The 12,893-nt window shown below is 33.7% G+C and overlaps 1 long non-coding RNA gene across 1 annotated transcript in view; it reads right to left on the bottom strand.

Moving 5' to 3' along the window:
* The window catches only part of LOC143231611 (uncharacterized), a 38,922-nt gene extending 31,442 nt beyond the window's left edge, over positions 1 to 7,480 (bottom strand). Inside the window, exon 1 of the long non-coding RNA XR_013017054.1 lies at positions 7,326 to 7,480. This is a non-coding gene — a long non-coding RNA (uncharacterized LOC143231611). The remainder of the gene's footprint in view (positions 1 to 7,325) is intronic.
* Positions 7,481 to 12,893: the final 5,413 nt, after the last annotated feature.

Here is a 12,893-nt window from a genome sequence, read left to right as displayed (position 1 = left end):
AACCTATACAATTGGCTATCTATGTTCTGTCCACCACGGGTATCGAAACCAGATTTCTAGCGGATATTCCGCTGTGCCAGTAGGGGGATTGTTGTTTCGAATTAAGCACAAAGCTACACAATGGTCTATCTGTGCTCTGTCCATCACGGGTATCGAAACCAGGTTTTTAGCGTTGTAAGTCCGCAGACATACCGCTGAGCCACTGGGGGGGGGGCTCCAGCGGGGAAGAACAACTGTTTAATAATTACATCAATTGTTTCCTCAGGTAGGATGTTGGTAAATAAGCACTCAATATTAAAGCTGGCTATAACCAATTGGACTGTATTAGGGAAGTTAGATATCTCATGAACATAACGAACTGGTCTGTATTAGGGAAGTTGGATATCTCATGAACATAACGAACTGGTCTGTATTAGAGAAGTTAGATATCTCATGAACATAACGAACTGGTCTGTATTAGGGAAGTTAGATATCTCATGATCATAAGAACTGGTCTGTATTAGGGAAGTTAGATATCTCATAAACATAACGAACTGGTCTGTAATAGGGAAGTTAGATATCTCATGAACATAATGAACTGGTCTGTATTAGGGACGTTAGATATCTCATGAACATAAAGAGCTGGTCTGTATTAGGGAAGTTAGATATCTCATGAACATAATGAACTGGTCTGTATTAGGGACGTTAGATATCTCATGAACATAAAGAGCTGGTCTGTATTAGGGAAGTTAGATATCTCATGAACAAAGAAAAATAATATTTAACAATAACTTCGTTCTTAGTTAGTGAGCTTAATACATATACAACATGTTAAGTAAGTTTGTAGTTGTGAGAACAATGAGTAGATACAACAGGTCTGAGTGGTAAATTATTTTTGTATATATAAGATCAGAGTGATAACATTTATGATAAAGTCCTCTAAAAGTGGTGTCACAAATGAGTTTTACTGTATATTTTAGATCAGAGTGATAACATTTATGATAAAGTCCTCTAAAAGTGGTGTCACAAATGAGTTTTATTGTATATATAGGATCAGAGTGATAATATTTATGATAAAGTTCTCTAAAAGTGGTGTCACAAATGAGTTTTATTGTATATATAAGATCAGAGTGATAACATTTATGATAAAGTCCTTTAAAAGTGGTGTCACAAATGAGTTTTATTGTATATATAAGATCAGAGTGATAACATTTATGATAAAGTCCTCTAAAAGTGGTGTCACAAATGAGTTTTATTGTATATTTTAGATCAGAGTGATAACATTTATGATAAAGTCCTCTAAAAGTGGTGTCACAAATGAGTTTTATTGTATATATAGGATCAGAGTGATAATATTTATGATAAAGTTCTCTAAAAGTGGTGTCACAAATGAGTTTTATTGTATATATAAGATCAGAGTGATAACATTTATGATAAAGTCCTCTAAAAGTGGTGTCACAAACGTGTTTTATTGTATATATAAGATCAGAGTGATAACATTTATGATAAAGTCCTCTAAAAGTGGTGTCACAAATGAGTTTTACTATATATATAAGATCAGAGTGATAACATTTATGATAAAGTTCTCTAAAAGTGGTGTCACAAATGAGTTTTATTGTATATATAAGATCAGAGTGATAACATTTATGATAAAGTTTTCTAAAAGTGGTGTCACAAATGAGTTTTATTGTATATATAAGATCAGAGTGATAACATTTATGATAAAGTCCTCTAAAAGTGGTGTCACAAATGAGTTTTACTATATATATAAGATCAGAGTGATAACATTTATGATAAAGTTCTCTAAAGTGGTGTCACAAATGAGTTTTATTGTATATATAAGATCAGAGTGATAAAATTTATGATAAAGTTTTCTAAAAGTGGTGTCACAAATGAGTTTTATTGTATATATAAGATCAGAGTGATAACATTTATGATAAAGGCCTCTAAAAGTGGTGTCACAAATGAGTTTTATTGTATATATGAGATCAGAGTTATAACATTTATGATAAATCCTCTAAAAGTGGTGTCACAAATGAGTTTTATTGTATATATAAGATCAGAGTGATAACATTTATGATAAAGTTTTCTAAAAGTGGTGTCACAAATGAGTTTTATTGTATATATAAGATCAGAGTGATAACATTTATGATAAAGGCCTCTAAAAGTGGTGTCACAAATGAGTTTTATTGTATATATGAGATCAGAGTGATAACATTTATGATAAATCCTCTAAAAGTGGTGTCACAAATGAGTTTTATTTTATATATAAGATCAGAGTGATAACATTTATGATAAAGTCCTCTAAAAGTGGTGTCACAAATGAGTTTTATTGTATATATAAGATCAGAGTGATAACATTTATGATAAATTTTTCTAAAAATGGTGTCACAAATGAGTTTTATTGTATATATAAGATCAGAGTGATAACATTTATGATAAAGTCCTCTACAAGTGGTGTCACAAATGAGTTTTATTATATATATAAGATCAGAGTGATAACATTTATGATAAAATCCTCTAAACGTGGTGTCACAAATGAGTTTTATTATAAATATCAGATCAGAGTGATAATATTTATGGTAAAGTTCTCTACAAGTGGTGTCACAAATGAGTTTTATATCTTATAGTGTGTTGCAGTTTCTCAAGATTGAATGTAAGTTTAAGTCCCTTATTATCAGCCAGGTGGTTATGGCACTCGACTCGTAATCCAAGGGTCGCTGGTTCGGAACCCTGTCGCACGAAACATGATCGTTTTTTTAGCCATGGGGGCATTGTAATGTGACAGTCAATCCAAGAATTCGTTGGTAAAAGTAAACTAGTTTTCTTCCCTCTAGTCTTACACTGCTAAATATTGGACGGCTTGGGCAGATAGCCCTCGTGTAGCTTTGCGGGAAATTCAAAACATTATTATCGATAGTTTAAACTTTGTTCTGTTATTAAAATGTTTTCATTTTGGAGACATAATCAGATCTGTTTAAAATTTCGACCACCCACTTTTATCCCACCGACAAGAATAACATTTCGATTATTTGAAAGTTCATTTGAGACAGAAAACTCAACCAGTGTAATGGAAGAAGTTTGTTTTAAGAGGTTGAATTTATAGAATGACGATAATATCACAATTTTAAATTTGGTTTCAATAAGTCATTCTATATTTGGTGTATCTTTGTTATACCACAATATTTAAAGGTGAATTTTACAGAAAAACGAAAAGTTTGCAGTCAAAAGAACCACTCATACTGATTAATTTTGCAGGTTCACATTTTTTTTTATAAACTATATGTGCTAATAAATGAAACATAGAACTTGGTGCAGAAAGAACCATTTCCGAGCGGCAATGCGAACGTTTTAGTTTTTACGTTTGTCGTTAGGAAAAGTACTGTGACGTAATAGTTGCCAAACAAACCGCCAACGCCAGGCCGTTGAATGTAAATAAACATGACCAGTGCATACGGAGAAACAGAAGCGGAGTCTGTTTTGACTTTGTGTTCTGAACAGTGTTGAGTAGCACCATATCAATTCGAACCTACTCTGAACGAACCTAGAACAGTTACTTTTGACACCGATCTGACAAGTTAGAGGACAGTTCCACGAGCGAGAGTAGCGGAACTGTGAGTGATACTGAAGAACTGAGATTATATATTAAAACAACATGCTTTATGAGGTTTCTGAGATTTACTTTTAATATGACAATGTCAAAGTACTGTGTTAAGATTAATTTTATTATGATGAGTTATGGAAATATGTTATGGAGTTTATATTTGATTGTTTACAAGTCTACAATGTTGTTGTTTTTTAAATACATAACATGTACTTGATTATTTCAACATATTCAAGACATAGTCTTATTTCAATTTATCTTGAAATATTAAATTTGAAAAATGGAATTCTTCAAACTTTTCCATATTTAAAAATGATACAAAAACATCTACAGAATGATCTACCAGCTTTTAAACTGGGAATATACTCTATTTGGGATAGATTTGTCTACTGTTTAGACTATGAAATCAAGGTTTCACTGACTTTCAGGTGCCACAAATGCAAAACACGCTCATGAATGTGAAATGTGTATGTCTAGTTACATTCTTCAAAAACTTGTACTTTTAAAATTATTATATTATACTAGTTATTGTTTATCGCTTTATACCGCACACACACCTTTAAGTTTGTTCTTTTCGTGATGACAAGGGATGGCTTCAGAGGGGTGGAACCTGTATGCTGCAGACTGAGATCAATCCTCAGCTCTACACGAGGAAAGATGGTGGGGACGATCCTGTCTACTGCCGATGGTTTTATTCAGTCTCAACCTGCCTCGCTTGAAACCCACGGAATCCAAAACAGTGGGATCCGACACAAAACATGAGCGTTCAAAGTGATCTTGACAAAGCTTTGCATGGTGTGAAGGAGCCCAGTTCTTCCTATTGACCATCCGCACCCACTGTCGCCACCTTGCCGGTTCCTTCTCCTTGCACGGAAACGAAAAGAAGCTTTGGCCCGATGCTAAACCGTTTTTACAACCATAAACAACGCAGTAAACTATGTTATCATAAGACAAACATAAAGTAGAAATATCAAGACAAAAAATAGTCTCACAAAGTATGTAATCCTAAAAAAGCACCGATAGATTTACATAAAACACCAGCATTGAAAGGAACAAAATGGTCGGCGCGCAACGAAGCGTGTTTGGCAACTATTACGTCACGGAAACAGCCAAAAGACCGAGAAGAACTTGAGTTCAAGGACTCGCATATTTTGTTTCATTTTTTTACTCAAAAAATAAATTGTTTAAAAATATGGCAACCACACAGGAATTATACCTAACCAAAGTACAGTTTCTAAGACAATTATCAAATTTGTTGAAAATTCACCTTTAATGATAATCTACCACTAAACTTTTTGTTTGATTGATTTGGAATTTCGCACCAAGCTACACGAGGGCTATCTGTGCTAGCCGTCCCTAATTTAGCAGTGTAACACTAGAGGGAAGGCAGCTAATCATCACCACCCACCGCCAACTCTTGGGCTACTCTTTTACCAACGAATAGTGGGATTGACGGTCACATTATAACGACCACTAAACAATAACATTAACTAACTGTTGTCATTTATGTTGTTAATTCCGAACACTCAGTGTTTTTACTTGATATTTATTGTTATTTAAAGTTACAGTGCTTATATTTATATTTACGCCATTTTCTATAATAGTTTCTCTTAATGTTACTTAGTAAACATATTTGTACCGCACGTTTTATCTGACACTCAATTATATTGTTTGTTTTTGAATTTCGCGCAAAGCTACTCGAGGGCTATCTGCTCTAGCCGTCCCTAATTTAGCAGTGTAAGAATAGAGGGAAGGCAGCTAGTCATCACCACCCACCGCCAACTCTTGGGCTACTCTTTTACCAACGAATAGTGGGATTGACCGTCATATTATAACGCCCCTACGGCTGAGAGGGCGAGTATGTTTAGTGCGACCGGGATTCGAACCCGCGACCCTATGATTACGAGTCGAACGCCTTAACACACTTGGCAATGCCGGGCCCCATGATATCGTTACAACATGAATTTGTTTTTTTCTAAATTTCCCATTGAAAACAAAAACTGGATCAATGCTATTGTTGTATTTTATAATTCGAACACCATAAACTAACATTTCATGAGATTTTAACACTAACTAAAGGGCCCGGCATGGCCAAGTGGGTTAAGGCGTTCGCCTCGTAATCCGAAGGTCGCGGGTTCGAATTCCGGTCGCATTAAACATGCTCGCGGGGGCATTATAATGTTACGGTCAATCCCAATATTCGTCAATATTGAAGATGTTGTTTTGTATTAACGTGTTTTTAAGATTTTTTTAAAACGAAGTTATATCAACTTAACGGTAAACAAGACTATATTCAATCTATAGTTTGTTTGTTTTTTTCATATAAATCGATTTATGCATTCACCCTGGACATTTTCACGTGTTATTTGTAATCCAACGTTTGTCTTTGTATAAACTGAATATATTTCCGTCGGAGTAGATCCAAACTTTATTTTAGATTACACAATATTGTGCACGAATCATCTTTTAGCATGTGTTTCAATTCGAGTAACGTAATCGTGCGCCAAATATCTTTTTTGTTACTGTCATGTTTTGGATTTACTACGTTTTATTACCTATTGTAACTATGCAGTCAAAGATGTTGGCTGTTTTATAGCACTAATGTCATTCATGTACACCGCTGTCCAGATCCAGTAGATATATGTTATTAAGGCTTGATTATCAAAATTAACTTAACTATATAAATCAAAACATGAGTAATTAATGCATGTCAAATTGACTATAAATGTTTAATGTTAGTAATTAGAACCCGAGGAAACTGTAATAATTAGACTGCATTAAGTCATTAGCGGGCGCTTCTTGTAAGCAGGTACTTTTAGTTCTAATTCCATCAATATCTGACATATTCCGGGTAGTTTAGGATATTTAGATTATCCCAACATGAAAACACATTATTTGATATTAATGTGATTCTCGTTATTGGATTAAAATATTTGTTATACTTTAACTTTCTGAATAAAACTTGATTCAGGAATATTGATTAGATATAACATATTAAAATTGTTGTTTATGTGTCGTAGTGTTATTGTTAACAATTATACTGGCTTATTTACAATATAGGGACTGAAATTAAGAAAAAACAAATCTTTCAACATTACTGTTCCAAAAACAGTTTCACGTACGTTGTACAGCTAATCTTAGAATCGCACAAATTGTTTAATAAAGACTCACTATTGCTCTAGCTTCTTGAATCTAATTTTATCAGTTAAACTCCTGCACTTCAACAGTAGATGAACGTTAGGTTTTAATATTAAATAGTAGCTTTTTGTAGAATCATCCATTAAAGTTTTCTCACATCTTCGTATTTTCCCAATATTAGGAGTTGGTTTGTTTGTTTTTTGTTTTGTTTTTTTGAATTTCGCGCAAAGCTACACGAGGGCTATCTGCACTAGCCGTCCCTAATTTAACAGTGTAAGACTAGACTAGAGGGAAGGCAGCTAATCATCACCACCCACATTTTTTGGGCTACTCTTTTTACCAACGAGTAATGGGATTGACGGTCACATTATAACGCCCCCACGGTTAATGACTACTTCCCATAAACCAAATGATTGCAGCGTTTTACTCTTCCGAAAAACATTTTATATTCATTTCAGATACATTACCCCCCCACAAAAAAAAGAATGTTTTAGACATTTTGTATTAGACAGAAAATATTGTAAGACTATCAAATATGGAACCTATCCTATGTTATTCTTAAATTTACACTTACACTTCTATTGTACAATGCTTATGACAGTACCTCATTAAACCCTGGTGACAAATGGGCCTTCACTGGCTAACATGAAACTTCCTCGAGTACACTGAACACGAGAGCTAGGCTCTAGTTTTCTCCCGGGAATAGTGGTTTATAATGAGTTTAGAGCACACATTTATTCACACAATGAGATCAGTTTGACTCAAAGGAATGATGTATTTTCCTTTAGTTAAGTGTGACCGCTGTTTACTCTCTTATTATATCATGGCTGAGTAACGAAATATATTCACTGGAGAAAACATAACCTGTTTCAAAACGTCATTTGTATTCTTTTTCTATCGTATTACTCAAACGAAAAAAAATAAAATATCTACTTATTCGTAAGTCCGTGACATAACATTAACCAAACACACGAAAGAAAGTTTACACAAAGAGAGATGGGAAAGCGATAAATCTGTATCAATTAGATGAATATTTTTTAAAGATAATCCTAAGGACTCTTTTTCTCCAATTACATAGACCAACCACTCAAGCAACGAAATGGAAAGCTTGACACAGTTTCCAATAAAACACTAGGATATACGTGACAATGCCAAGCTATCAAGACAACGTGTTCAACATATCTAAGGTCTATATATCTAGCCAATGCAACCTAGTTTAGCAAATAAAAGACACAGATCAGACTCTTGAACAAGATGGTTATAACATTACCCAAGATTAGTTTGTTTAGTTCCATTGTTACCTTCTTAATAATTTAATATTTACATAATTCTGGTTTTCTGACAACATATAATACGAATATGCACTTAAGCTTGACATAACCTACAGATTTCGGACGGTTTTGCAATGATATTTAACCAAACTGGGAACTGCACTGCTTATAGGAACAACTTCCTTTGGAAGAAATCATCAGATGTGTGTATTAACACTGAAACCAAATTATTTCATCATGTTTCACCCTGTTACAAAAATATTTTTAACGAAATATGGACGAAATGTTTGAATATTTTTAACGAAATATGGACGAAATGTTTGAATATTTTGTAACAAATATGGTTATTATGCCATAAAAATACATTTAGTGCTGCCAAACTGAGATATATTTTATTAAACATCTACATATGCAATTTATATAATGAGACAAACTCTATGGACATCACGAACCCTTTATTAGGACAGGAAGCAATTTTATTAGACACCTATAGATAAGATGTTTGACTCAGTGGTTCATCTATCACAACAAAACTTTAACAAAACATACATATACTGACAAAGAATAGCATCGATTATTATAAGTAATGTCTGCAACCTTATACCAGTTTATATTAAACGTTCAGTACTTTTCTGCTGTTCCTCATACTTTAATAACCTCTGAAAGGAGTCTTTTAATGCTGTTGTAAAGGTTGTTGATGTTGTGCACCGTAATTTCATCCTATTACAAGGCGCTGCAATGCAGCTCCAGTAGCTGGTTTAAGATCGTGATTAACAATTTTTCAGCTCAGTGTGTCCAAATGTTATTGCCAAACCTTCCCCTAGCATACAGGAGAAATATTGTCTTCATTTGATGCTTGTATGAGATGCCATTAATATTCCCCTGGGGGATATGAAGAGCACGTTTTCAACCACGACGAATAGCTGCCTGAACATTTACTGCACCACCTCTTCTGTGTTCTATGTAAGAAATACAGCCTTTCCTCATCTATTCTCGAGGTAAACGATGAACAAAAATCGTACCACCAGCTACAACAAGCCAGAAACAGGATTCATTTGAAAAGATGACAGGTCACCATTGTCCTAACTGTAATTTAGCATGCTGTCTTGCTCAAGTAACGTTGTAATGAGAATAAATTTTGGTTAGTATAGGTTTGAATATAGCTTTTCTTGAAAAATAACCTTGTTTTGTCAGTCTCCTATTCACTGTCCTTCTGGAAGCTTCGAAACAGATGTGTTCATGCCATTACTTTCGTCGACCCTGAGATATTAACCTGGTCAAAACACGATCATCTCTGACAGGAGTTGTAGACGTCTAGCAGTAGACTTTCTTGGAACAATGTTCTCTGTAGTCCGATGATATATGAGAATACCGTCACTGTGGGTTCTCTACTGTTCCGGCAATGTCCATTTGCTTCATACCATCTCTGGACAGTCGAAAAATTTGACATTCTGTTCCATGTTCAGAGAAACTGCCTGACCAAAGCATTGACGTATTACGAAAAAAACGATTATATTAAAAGCACGCCCTTTTATACAAAATATGTATTTATGTGTGTTTTGATATTTAAAAATGATCACAATGTACAATGTCTTTGTACAATGATACGCTATCTCTGTTACTAATCGGATATTTACACAATAAATAATCCATGTATGCAGAGAATGAAATCAATATATAGAACAATATGAAAACATTTTGACCGAGATTGTACTTAATCAGATGTAATTCTAGATATTACCCGACATTTCATCTCTTGTCATTCAATACTGAATCAACCATGTAATTAAAAGAACAATATATATGCAAATCAGTCAGTCCATGCATGTATATACCAGCTCACACTGAAACCCAATATTATTTTTGGTTAATTGTACACTGATGTTTATACGAATGCAAAAGTACAACATTTATAGCATTAACTTTGAAGATAATTGCATCACTAATATAAAAAAAAACACATCAAGTTAATTCTTTACCTTTCCGTGGCTTATAAAAAACCGCAATACCATTATATCTCAATTTAGGTTGCAACAGGCGCCTGATAACCGATACCTAGGCCTAAAATTTAAATAATCTTCGTACGCGAAGCACGAGTTCTACCTGCTATGCATATAACCTAGGGCAATTAGTCTTAATTGTCACCGCGCCAACTTCATTTTCTATGCTTTAGAGCTAACATAATGCGCGAAAGAAAATAAGTACAGACTTTCAGATGATGTACGCATACGATTTAAACACACATACACACAAAACGTAACAAAATATCATACGACCATGACTTATTTTTACATTATTGACTTCAAAATTTTAAAAATTCGATATTTTATATCTTTCCTACGTTTACAACTATCTTAAATGAAACGTCTAAATATGTACAATTAGGCCTAAAATTGTTGGTGGCAAGTGAATCTAACGACGTTAAATACGCTATGGAGAGGTAAAAATGGTTTATACCGTTAAGGAAGGAAAAGGGAAGTGTGAGTGAAATAGCGGCGACAAATCTTGTTACTGCAAGTTTAAAAATTCACCGTTTCGTGGCGTTGCTTTATCAGGAGTCGATCAAGAAAAAATCTTAAAGACGGCTATTATTCATAAAGACAAGGCATTTATTCAAAAAATATTCATTCAAGTACATAATACGATAACAGCATTTTTAAAAGATTTTATCTGTTAAAACGTATGCCTTTCTCACACGTATAATGTTCCACTTAATAATGTTGCATATGTGAAACAATTCTTTAGCCTTTGCCCATGCAATACAGTACGCAGTTGTATAGGTGAGGTTCAGGTTTCAGTCTCGTCTATATCCGTTGTTTTATCTTATTTTGATCTACCTAGTGTTTCCAAACACTTTTAGTAAATACACCGTACGTGAAGCTCGAGTTTGTCTCCTAGTGTTGATAATAGCAAGCTAAACCTTTTTATTGTCTGAGTTACAATTCCACGACTTTAATGATCTTTCAGAATCATAATAATTTTATATCACTTTAAAATACATATATGAAATGAGTGAGGACGTTAGGTGACCCAGGACTACGATATAGTTTGGAAACAATTATATGTTTTTTTCTAGTTTAGCTAAGCCTAAAATACAGCAGTTACAATCTGTAATTATAGATCGCATTAAACACAGGTGTTTGTGACGTAAAAAGATATTGCTTGTCGCACACCAACATGCTCGCCTCGTGTAAGAATGGTCAGTTCCACTATTCGTTGGTAAAATATTAGCCTAAAATTTGGCGGTGGACGGTGCTGAATAGCTTCCTTCACTCTAGTCTTACATTTCTAAATTAGGGACGGCTAGTAAAGACTGCAGCCCTCGTGCAGCTTTGCACGAAATTAAAACAAAAAATAAACTTACTTTTTTTCTAAATGTTTTACTTGTAATTACTCAAGCACACAAGCATAAGAAAAACAAACGCTTGTATTTTTACACGTGCAAAGTCGATCTTCAGGTATGGATAAAGAGGGGGGGATGCATCCGCCATCCCCCCCATTAGCCATACCAAAATTGTGTAGGTTAATCGGAAATCAGAAATATAAAATACTGATCATCTCAATTAGAATATTTTTGCTGTGTGTTTACTTGTAACATGTTATTTAGGAATATATTAAAATTCATTGTTACATGCACTATGTTGTGTGATTAAGTATAGCGCTGTACGATTACTTACAACTTGATATTTTAGAATAAAATCAATAAATGAAAGTTCGTAGTCATATATGTTTCTTTTCTTTGTTTCTAAATTAATTCCATAAGATTTACGTTGCAGTAATAAGGAAAAGTTTACTTGAGGTCGGGTTTAAGTCACTGTTACTTAGTCGATCATACCCCCCACACAAAATAAATCCTGTATCCACTACTGTCGATCTCTTCTGTGAGGTTTCACAATAAGTGTTCGAAACCAACACATGTTCACAAATCAAAGCTGTTTCCTCCTTGTTTCCAATTTTAGGACTTTCATTGTTATTGCATAAAACAAGTAATTAATATTACTCCAAAAAGAAACAAAAGCAGCAACATAGGTCTACACGTATATATCAAATATATAAACAACTGTATACGCGTAATCTAAGCTACACAGAACAGTAAAAATATAAGATAATTGACACACGAACTACGATCAAACATTCATTTTTTTTACATTATTTCTTTAATTTTTATGCTAACTAAACTATTACAATTGAAGAAGGAATAAAAACGAGATTTGCATATTCCAATTTTCCAGGTTACTCTAGCTGTTATAATACGTCATTGAGAGTTTGAAGTAAGTGGTAGAAGCTATTCATAGAATGAAATGTTCCTATCAATGAAGCCTTTCAACCATTGTTAGATTCCTAATTATCTCCTGGATTGGCGCAGATACCCAAGTTGCTTTGCGCCATGAAACGCCAAACCCACCACCACCACCACTGTTAGGTGAATTTCTATAGTAACATATCTTAGTTTTGAAACGAAGGTTATTTAGATACCGTTTTGTTTCTCAAGAAATAAGTAATGGAAAATTTAAAGCTACAAGTAATTCATATTTGAAGCTATAGAAATCGTTTACAAGCTAATGCAAGGAAAGTTTTCAGTTAATCTCAGAAATGAGTTAGAAGGATAAAAAAAAAAAAAAACACTGTTTTCTTCAGGAAAAGGGAAAAATGTTGTAATACACTCCGTCTGTTTCTAATGAAAGTAACCAGATAAATTATTATAGAAGAACCAGCTTTATCAATGTTTTAAGAAAATCACCTACTCGACTTTGAAAAGGATTTATTTAAAACAAACTTACTTCATTAATTCGTAGTTTTCTTTTGCCATAAAGGTACATAAAATCTATCTGTTCTTTACCTATCACAGGGCTCGATCACAGAATGTATATCCTTATAGGTCATCAATTTCTTTACTTTGC

Source organism: Tachypleus tridentatus, chromosome 11 (genome assembly GCF_004210375.1).
Source record: "Tachypleus tridentatus isolate NWPU-2018 chromosome 11, ASM421037v1, whole genome shotgun sequence".
Lineage (NCBI taxonomy): Eukaryota > Metazoa > Arthropoda > Merostomata > Xiphosura > Limulidae > Tachypleus > Tachypleus tridentatus.
Note: the sequence above shows the minus strand (reverse complement) of the source record. Positions and strands in the feature narration are given on the sequence as shown.